Source organism: Solanum pennellii, chromosome 8 (genome assembly GCF_001406875.1).
Source record: "Solanum pennellii chromosome 8, SPENNV200".
Lineage (NCBI taxonomy): Eukaryota > Viridiplantae > Streptophyta > Magnoliopsida > Solanales > Solanaceae > Solanum > Solanum pennellii.
The window spans coordinates 29560600-29570727 of record NC_028644.1 but is presented as its reverse complement, the minus strand read 5'-3'; positions in this window follow the sequence as shown (position 1 = coordinate 29570727).

The following is a 10128-nucleotide window of genomic DNA, read 5'->3' as shown; positions in this document are numbered from 1 at the left end:
TGATTTGGTGACCACCATTACCTTGGCCACCACGTCCTCCAGAATGGCGGCCTCTACCATGACTACCTCTACCTCTAACTATTGGCGGTCTGTAACTCTGTTTTGGACAATATTTCCTAATATGTCCAGTCTCTCCACATCCATAACAATTTCTGGAGTCAAGCATAGGTCTCTGTGAGAATGATGAAGTCTGGGGATAACATCCAAACTCAGAAAAAGGCTGACTGGTCTGCGATGGACCCCCAACTAAAGCCTGCAGTGAAGACTGAATAGGAAGGGCTGGGTAACCTCCTGAACTCTGCGCTCTGGAGTAAGAACCACTAAACTCACCTCCCTTACGGAACTTCTTAAATGTCGACGCCATGGTGAAGTCGTCTGGCTTCACCCCCTCTACCTCTATCACAAAATCAACCACTTCCTGAAAGGATTTTGCTGCAGCAGCTACCTGTAAGGCTGGGATCTGCAAATCTGACCTCAATCCTTTCACAAAGCGGCGAATCCGCTCTTGTGGACTGAACCAAAGCTGAGTGGCATACCTGGATAGTGCACGATATTTGGCCTCATAAGCAGCAACGTACATCCTTCCTTGCTCTAGGCTCAGGAACTCATCTCTCCTTCTATCCCTCAAAGTTCGGGGTATATATTTCTCCATAAATAAGCTAGAAAATGATGCCCAAGTCATGGGTGGTGCCTGTGCTGGTTGACACTCAAGATACGACCGCCACCACATTTTGGCATCCCCCTGAAACTGATAGGTCACAAACTCAATACCGAATCGTTCTACTATGTCCATCTTATGTAGCAGCTCATGACAATCAACCAGAAAATCATAGGCATCTTCAGATTCAGCACCCTTGAAGTCTGGAGGTTTCAACTTTAAGAACTTAATGAAAAGTTCATGTTGATCACCTGTCATTATAGACCCTGTAGTCAATCGAGGAAATGTGTCTACTTCCAATGATGCATCCATGCGGGGAGCCACAACAGCTGCATGTTGTACTCCCTGAACCTGAGGTGCTGGTGCAGAAAACACTGGAGGTGTCTGGCCCTGATCAGATAACCCTCTAAGATAAGTAAGAACCTGATTAATCATCTCTGGGGTAGGCTGGGGTGGTAATTTCTCATCTTGAACCTGCTCATTTTCCCCTTCCTCACCCTCTCTTACTACCTCATCAGTCGGTGGAGGATTCATTGCTCTATTCCTCGCTGGACCAGGTGTTTGTCCTCTACCTCTAGTGGACGTCCTCCTGCGACCTCTATCACGGCCTCTTGCCACTGCTCCTCCTCGAGTTACAGCCCCAATGGTTGGCTCAGACGCACCCTGTCTTGCCGGTGTTGGTGTTGGCAAAGTTGTTGCTCAAGACTCTAGATAGCACGAAAGAAAGAAAGAATGGAGTTTTCCTAAAGTCCTATAGCCTCTCGAAGAGAAGTAAAGGCGTCCCCATACCGTTCCTCAAGACTCTACTAGACTTGTTCTTGTGTGATGAGACCAACGAACCTAACGCTCTGATACAAAGTTTGTCACGACCCAAAACAAGTCGTGAGTGGCACCCACACTTAGCCTACTAGGTGAGCGAACCAACAAATATAAACCCCATCATTTACCAATAGTTCAACTATGAATAACAAAATAACGCTGAAGATCCAAAACTTATTAATGTAACCATTTAAGTAAGCTTCTAAAGTTTAACACTTATTATCCCCAAAATCTGGAAGTCATCACATCAAGAACACCTATCCTCAAATTACCAAGTCTAAGAGTATTTAAGAAACCAAGTAAAAAGATGGTCCATGTCCGAAATTCAAAGACATCAAGACGTGAAGGAGAGAATCCAGCACGAGCTAGGAATAATAGCTCACCCTGAACTCTGATGTGCTGGAGACTGGCTAGAGCTGAGGGCGAGTCGAAGTCGATGGTACACTTGCTGCACTCCACAAAATAACAAAGAAGAAAATACAAGTAGGGGTCAGTACAAGGAACACGTACTGAGTAGGTATCATCGGCCAACTCAAAATAGAAACCAATATATATTGAATAATAATATAAAATCAACTACAATACTTAACAGGTGGCAAGCAACAAACACATGAACCATTGACAACAACACCATAATAGGTACACCATCAATCACAACATCAAGCACACCTATGAGGACTCATGCCTCCACACCATACTCATTTGGGAAATAGGTTCTTTGAGTTTGAGTATATTAAGTTAATTCGAGATTCCCTTCCTTTAATGTTATCGTGTCGGAACGTGACACTCCGATCCCATATACCGTGTCGGAACGTGACACTCCGATCCCATAATAACGTGTCGGAACGTGACACCCCGATCCAATTATCTCATTATTTATTTCATCAAGCCTTCTTTATTCAAGGCGTCATTTTAATAGAGAGGGTTCAAGATTAGAAATTCAACACTCTCATAATTTTAGGCCAACCACAAACCACACAATCAAAACATACAACCACACAATCAAGTACATAGGAGACTTTACAATATCACTCAATACATATCAATCGCTATTTAGAGTTTATCTATCACGTAGAAATAAACCATAACCTACCTCCACCGAAGAACCAAAAGCAAGCAAGCTACCTCCCCAATGCCTTTGCCTTCCTCAGTGCCTATGAACCTTTTCAATCTGAAGTCTAAGTCGCTTGCTTTCTTCTTTCGTTCACGCTCTCTCTTTCGTTCCCCTCTTCTGCTCTTTTTATTTTTCTTCTACAGATTATTTTTACCCTAATGATTATATAATCAATTATAAAAAAAATGATAAAAATAACCCACTATTTATTTCACTATTCTCTTCTTTAACCACCAACTAAATAAATTATTAAATTACCCCACTAATTTCATAATTATAATTATGAATAGTCCAAAACACCCATTTAAAATTTAGCGGAAGTCCGACCAAGTGTGGGGTTACACAGCTTGTGACGGTCCGTCGTATCTATGACGGTCCGTCCTGCAGGTCCGTCATGAAGTTCAGAGAAGTAATCCCAGTACCCAGATTCCAAGAGTTGAAGTGTTTTGGAACGAAGACGCTCGACGGACCGTTGTGCCTATGACGGTTCGTCATACTTGCCGTCGAGGGTAGTGAAGAGAGCAGCAGAAGAAATTGCACAAGTATGGGACGACGGAGTCCATGACGGTCCGTCGTGACCATGACGATCCGTCGCGTGGTCCGTCGACCCAGTAAGTATTTATCAAAAATAATTCTAATGCTCAAACCGACTAAATGGGTTGTTAAACAAAAATATGACATAATACGTGAGATGCACCATAACAACAATGATGTAAATATGAAATTATGTATAATTGAGCAGAAACATAATTTGAAAGAAAACTTTAAACCAACTAAACAATGCCTTTAAAATACTTCAAAACATGAGAGGTTAAAAACTCCATTTGCTATTAAACAACATAAGATAATTTTGTGCAGCAAAAAATATATGATCATGAACTCACAAGTACATCATTAAAAGCTAACTGACACTCATCTTGTAGAAAAACACAACAGTTTTATCAACAGTCTAACACAAAAAAAATTAATTTTATTCCCAATGTCAAGAGCCTCCATAAGGCCTAGTTGGACTGCATAGCCAGTTTCTCTTTGAAGCCATATAACTTGCTTTTCTTGATGTCCGTTGCCTGCAACAAATATTCATGTTAATAAACAAGATAACAAATAAAAATTTAGCACATGAACAAAAAATACAACTCAAACGCCAAATATCTTAAATAATGTACTTTTGTTTCAAAAAAGTTATTATTCACATATTAACTTTGCAGTAATTAAAATCCCAATTACATCTGATTGGGGAAGTTTTCCAAAAAGTCTCAAAAGTACCACATCTATCCATCGTTATCAAATATGAGGTCGTCCTGATCAATCTCCACATCTACTAATCCTTCATTAGTGTCATTAGCCTCTAATTGCATTCATGTTTCTTGTTGTAGATCAACGGAGAAGAAAAAAAAAGATTATTTCAATAGTTGACATAACAAATAATAACATACAAAAATATTAATAAAACAATTGAACATTGTAACTTACCTGATGTCTTTTGTTTTTTTTGCGGAGGGACCTACTTCACTTGTATCTCTTAAATTGCCAATGTTCGGTTCATGTGAAAGATCATTCTCATATGGTGTAAGAGGCACAGTCCTAACAACATTAACATCAAATAATTCTCTTCCTCAAGACAAGAAGGGTCTTCAGGAAGAAGATGATCTTCTTTCTCAGTAATCCATTCATCATCAGAATCAACTTCATCAACAAGAACTGGATCAATTTTTTTCAATTTTCTTTTGATGTCCTTTCTCTTAGTCTAGTGTTGTATCTTACATAAACAAGAGCATTTATCCTATGATGCTCAAGTCTATTTCCTTTTTGGTATGGATCTAGCAGATTTTGAAAATAAATAGAATAAGTTATCACAAGAAAAAAAATAATAATAAAAGTTTAATTCAAAAATTAACTCTTACCAACCCAAAGGTACTCGAATTCCTTTCACAACCCGAGGAGCTGCACGTGAGACTCAATATACGAATTGAAAATTTAGTCAACTCCGGAGTCTGGCCTCCAAAGCGCATCCACTAATCTGTCGGAGATCTCAATTTTCTAGAACCCGTAGCTATTTGAAATCCAAATTCTCCTTTCAACTGGTCATGTGAATCTAATTGTGTATCCACTTTGAATCTTTCTTCATAATCCAAAATTCTTTCCATGAACATGTACAAATTTCTTTTCACTTTGAAATCATTAGAAATCTTTCCTCAAATCATAATTGGGGATTCAAATAATATCCAGCAACATGAAGTGGACGATTGAGATGGCGAGTCCATCTTTCATCAATTCCTTTCCAAATGGGACCATACTTTTTTTTTCATTATATGTACAATTTATAGATATCTTTTCCTTAGCCTTATTAATCAAATCATACAAATGCCTTATGCATGGTTTTTCCTCTGAATCTACTTCCCTCAAAACACTAACTAAAGGAGCAACACATTTCACACAATAAGCAATATATGGACAAAAATTTTGATCATAACAAAATTGTAGCTCTTGTTTTAACCCTTCATGTTTCTTAGCCTAAGTGGATTTATTCCATGCTTCGGAAGAAAACATAGATCTAAGACCTTGTTTTTGCTTTTGGATGCTTTGAAGTGTGAGATAAGCCGTAGCAAAGCGAGTAACAGCAGGACGAAGAAGTTCATGATTATTTGTAAATGATCTCATTAATCCAACACCCAAGTATGTCCATAAATAAATCTCACTGCTGCTTTTGCTTTCGCAAGTGTGTCTTGATGAATTTTCAACTTTCCTATGTCATCTAACAAGAGATCAATACAATGTAAAGCACATGGTGTCTAGTAAGCATGCGATCTAGTTTCCATTATTCTTTTTCCGGAATTCACAAAATTAGGACCAAGATTATTATCTGCATGACATTCTCTTCTCCAAATTCATCTATGACTTTATTCAAATGCAATGGAAGCAATTCACCATTTTTTATAGAATCAGAAGCATCAACCGATCTTAAAAAGAAAGTACCTTCCATACTGTTAATCAGAAAGTTTATAAAACATCTACTTTTACCATCTTTCCAACTATCAGACATAATAGAACAACCATACTGCTTCCAAGATTTCTTATGTTCATCTAACATCTTGTTAATATTTGTAACCTCATCTTTTAGTATCCAAGTTCTCAACTCATGCATTGAAGGAGGCACAAAACCAGGAACATAGGCAAATAGTATAGATCATTTGCAATATTAAATGGAATACTACTTGAGAAGAAAAACCTACCAATTCGCTAACAAAACTTCTTTTGTTTCTTCTTTTTTCCATTTTTGAGTTCAAAGTAACTTTTCTTGTTTGAGTATTCACAAAATTATCTATTGGACCTCTAGCCTTTGGAAGTAGATTTTCACTAATTTGACAGGAACCTGCTTCGCTGCCTATGCTACCACTTCTAGTTTCAACACTTCTCATTTCTTCTAAAGTAGCACTTTGCATAGTTTTCACATTTTGAACCTTCAATAATGCTTTCTTGCATTCTTCCGCTACATCATTTGAAACCTTAAGACAAGGCTTTATTCCTTTATGAGTGCCTGCTAAATGATGCTTAAGCCTATTAATCGTGCCGCTACAAGTATGTTCACAGAATATACATTTAAAGTACTTCTCATCCAGAGTCACGATTGTATATTTCCATGCAAAATCTTTTTTGATCGCATTACTAGAGACGTCTTCATCCATTGTGATGCTTTAGAGTTTAGTCATTTGGATACCTGCGATCAAAGTGAGACAAATACTTTTATAGTACAGTACAAAGTATAAACCATAAGAGCGGAAAAAATCAAAATCTACAAAAAAAGGTGGACATTCTTGAACTTTAAACTTGATAACATTTCATTATGTTTCATCTTGAACTCCAAATTTCATAACACTGTTGGGTTGTTTTATAACTTACAAGTTACAACATTCTTGATTTACACTTCACCAATTGCAAATTAACTTATCACTATATAATAAGTAATAGAACTGCAGAAGTTAAAGCAAAAGAAGAAGTCATACCTTGATGGTGGAAGACGAGAGTAGGATCTTCTGCTAAGGCCTAAGAGGCTAAGAGTAAGAGTGATGTTAGGGTTTTTTAATTTAAATTTCTCTATGAAAATATGAACAGTCAAGGAAAAGCAAAATATATATACTTTGTAGAATATAAGTAAACAATTAAGTATATAAAGGAAGTGAAATACAATAGGTATTCTCTAAAATATAACTAATTTTAATAGGATCCATTAACGTAGGTTTTTCCCAAAATATGCGTATTACGCCTAAGCGTATGACTTGTCGAAAAAAACGTACGCACCTGAGAACTACGCCTCAACATTGCGCCCCTGTGCGTTTTAGTTGTGTTTCGCCCAGGGACTCGCCCCGATTGCATTTTTTAAAACACTGCATGAGAGGGTACCATTTCTTAGTCCTAACAACCCGTAATACCCCTACCAAGAATGGGTCCACTAGGGTTGCCACTCAAGGTCTATAGAAAGATAGCTCAATGACTTTCTTAGAATAGTTTCATGCTATTCTAGCCAATCTATCCCTAAGTCCACCATTCACACAAGAAGGACACCGTTACGACTTTCAACTTCAAAGATATCATAAACTTCTTTCTTCTTGAAGGTTCCAAGTATTTGTCATACTTAGAAGGTCACCATCTTAGGTCTACCGATCCTAGACTTCCATTCATCATCAATTCACGTACATGACAAGGTGCATAAGCCTACCAACTCAAGGAATCACATATTCACACATCTTTCATGCATCAAGAAGAGGGACTTAGGTTTTCCAAATCAAGACACGACATTCATCATATTACATATTCAATATCATTTTAGTACGAAGTAGGGACACTAAGTCTACAACACAAGATACCACATTATCATATAAGGATCTTAGTCCTTTATTACCACATACCATCACTTAAAGAAGAATCACAATCATTTAAACTCATATAAGATCATATAGTCATCACATGAGTAGTTCACTTCATAGCTTCACATTATACAAGATTACACATATATCATATCATAAAATTACCTCACATATTCATACAAGTCATAACACCTTATACATGATTACATTATTTCACATAATCATCTTCATATTACACGTTCATATAAGCCCAAATCAACATTTTCACCCAGCTTTTTACTTTAAATATCTTTGCAATGCTGCCGAGTTTGCGCAATTCTGAGTTTGGTTGAGTGAGTTACGCCCTTTGGAAGTTGGGATGTTGGAGTTAAGGAAATGTCCAAATCCGGATTCATAAAGGGTAGTTTTCTCTTTTCCTTACCTTATTAATTTTTTTCTTTTTTGGTTATTAATTTAGGGGTCTAAGTTGAACTAGATCAGTTTACACTTTTACCAAAAGAGTCAGGGTTTTTAGAGAAGAGGAGAAAAGAGGAGAAAGGATAAGGCCGTTCAATATTCGCCAAGATCGTCGAAATAACTTGTGGATGTCGTCGGGTGTGATCCCTAAAAAGGTATGTGAGTCAATATCAATGTTGGGTAGGTTCATCCATGTGCCAAGCATGTTTGATTTAGCGTGATTTCTATTAGCTTGCCATATTTTAAATAATGACAGGAACACGAAGTAATATCTCAAAGGCAAACAAATCAAGTAAATTAAGGACAAATTACATCGCAATATATCCGGGATTATGCAATCACTCTAGAAGCTAAATAAATCACAAATTCAGTCTCCAAAAACTGCAAAGGAAAAAGCAGAGTATCAATAGAAAGGGATATCAACAATGATTGACAAAATCAATCAAGAAAATTCAACCTTACCACCAAAAGGAATATCGCATCAACAAAGGAAGGAGATCATTACATGATCAAAAGAAGATCAGCATATGAAAACTAGCCAACCTCTGATTCAAGGAAGAAATTAACTTTGCATGACAAATAAAATTAGAGACAAAATCTTGCTCAATCAAGGTATCATTACAAAACCTTGATTGAAGGAGATTCCCTTGGGTTTTCCAAAAAGAGCGAAAATACGCCTCAACTCTCAGCCTATAAATGAAGAACATTGAAGACAAAGACAATTACGCAACTTCAATTGAGCTTTGCATACAAACTTCTTTTATCTTTCAGAAAGCTTTGTAAACACGTGAGTGATACAAATGAAAATAAAAGAAAAAGAAAAAAATTTGAGTGTAGGTTTACAAGTTGAGGCAGTGTCATATAGAAATTTGATTTGCATATCAAACAGATCAAGCTCTGAATTGCTGTAACTCAATACTCCGAAAATCTATTAAGGAAAGCTCTTGAAACCCAAGGGTACTGGACTAGGCACCACTTTGGTGATCCGAAGCAGTATAAAATTTCTGGTGTTCTTTACTTACTGCAATTTATCTTTATTATCTTCTTATATACTAATCTGTAGGATAGTCAACTAACGTTAACAGGTAGTCGACTAAGAGTTTTTATTTAATTCACCCTGCCCCTCTTAAATATCAATTTCATCCTAAACAGATTGGATTTTGAATGTTCTTGAATGTTGTTCTTGAATTGCTTTCTTTCTAGAACATGACTTGAAGTTAACGAATTTTTTGAGGTATAAACTGTTGTTTCTTGAGTTCATTGGGTTGTATCCTTGTGTATATGACTTGGGTACATAATTCTAGAGTGCATTTGAGAAGAGGAATCGAATAAAACAATTTAAGGTCAGAAAACAAGAGGACAAGTTCATCAAAATTGACTTGGGGAAAGGATGGCTTGGCGCACCCCCATCGTGCTAGGCAGACTGAGGCAGCACGCCAGCAGTGCGCCAGAAGCTATGTCAATCAAATAAGGATGGTGCGGCGCGCTCCAGACGCGCCCAAATCAGCGTTTTCACCCAATTTTTTCTTCTTCAATCATTTCCTAAAGTTTTTTATCACTTCCTAATGATTCTAACTACTCGAAATGACTTCTAAACATATAGAAATCATCCTAAAACATTGAATTTCAACCTTAAATCCATAGCATCAAATTCAAGAAAAGTTAGGAGCCAAGTCTAGAAAGTTCTTACAGTCTTTTCAAGAAGTGTTTTACAAATGCTTTAAATGTTTTAAGACTTAAAGATCAAGTTGAGTAAAGATTAAAGTTAAGTAAAAGAAGTTCATTTCAAGTTTCATAAGTCTTTTACAAACACTTTAACTTCGTTTCAAGACTTATATTTGGGTTCAGTATAAAGTAAAGTAAAGTCTTTTCTTCGAAGAAGCATATGGGGACTAAGTATTTCCAAAGAAGTATAAGTGGTTAACATTTAAGTAAGGATGGGAACTTAGATTTCCAAAGAACCTTCAAGCTAGGTTTCATTAAAAAAATTAATAGCTTTCTAAATGAAGCAACCAAGGAAACTGAGATTTCAAAAATAGCCTTTGAGCTAAGTTTTGAGCACTAATCTCAAACCACAGAAGTAAGTATGTTTTAAAAAAATAAGATCTAATATAATGATTATTTTGGGAGTATTATTGAGAACAAATATAAGGGAGAGTTCAAATAACTCCTTTCCCCCCATAAATCATGTAGCCACCATGGGTAGAAAAAGGTCA